Source organism: Penaeus vannamei, chromosome 2 (assembly GCF_042767895.1).
Source record: "Penaeus vannamei isolate JL-2024 chromosome 2, ASM4276789v1, whole genome shotgun sequence".
In the NCBI taxonomy this organism is placed as follows: Eukaryota; Metazoa; Arthropoda; class Malacostraca; order Decapoda; family Penaeidae; genus Penaeus; species Penaeus vannamei.
The window spans coordinates 43,609,186-43,609,875 of record NC_091550.1 but is presented as its reverse complement, the minus strand read 5'-3'; the positions used below and the strand labels follow the sequence as shown (position 1 = coordinate 43,609,875).

Genomic DNA, 690 nt, shown 5'->3' with positions numbered 1-690 from the left:
ATATCGAGATGGACTTTAATTAACCTATACTGATGAGGTACAGTTGATATTGATATTGCGATTGTTGTTATCCTTATTATTGTTGTTACTTTGTTACTTTTATTGCCATCAGTATTACTTATATTAATTTCATCCTTTTTATTACCATTATTGTTATTATTTGTAGTGTCATTATCTTTATCATTATTATTATTATTAGTAGTAGTATCATTATCAACTTTATTGTCATTTCTAATATTATAATCATTGCCATTATTACTACTATCATCATCATCATCATCATCATCATCATCATCACCGTCGTCATCATCATCATCATCGTCATCGTCATCATCATGATTATGATTATCATTATTATTTTTATTATCGTTATTACTAGTGCAATTGTTATTATCACTTAAAATTATCATTATCATTATCTTCATTGTCTTTGTTATCAACACTATCAGTATTATCATAATTACCTTCACATTGTCATTATTATAACTTATTGTTATTATCATCATTGCTATCATCACTATCATCATTGATATTATAACTATCATCATTAACATCACTTATCATTATTATTATCATTATTGTTCTTAACGTTAATATAATAATTACCTTAGTAATCATTATTATAATTACCATTATCATCATTATTACTCGTATTATTGGTACCATTATCATTGTCATCATTTTTATCAT

The 690-nt window shown here is 24.1% G+C and overlaps 1 protein-coding gene across 1 annotated transcript in view; it reads left to right on the top strand.

Annotated features, from left to right (window-relative positions):
• Nucleotides 1-7, top strand: part of LOC113817998 (uncharacterized) — a 3,533-nt gene extending 3,526 nt beyond the window's left edge. The window contains exon 4 of the mRNA XM_027370113.2: nt 1-7. This exon is cut by the window's left edge and continues 250 nt beyond it. The gene's annotated coding sequence lies outside the window, so the exon portion shown is untranslated.
• The last annotated feature ends 683 nt before the right edge of the window (nt 8-690 follow it).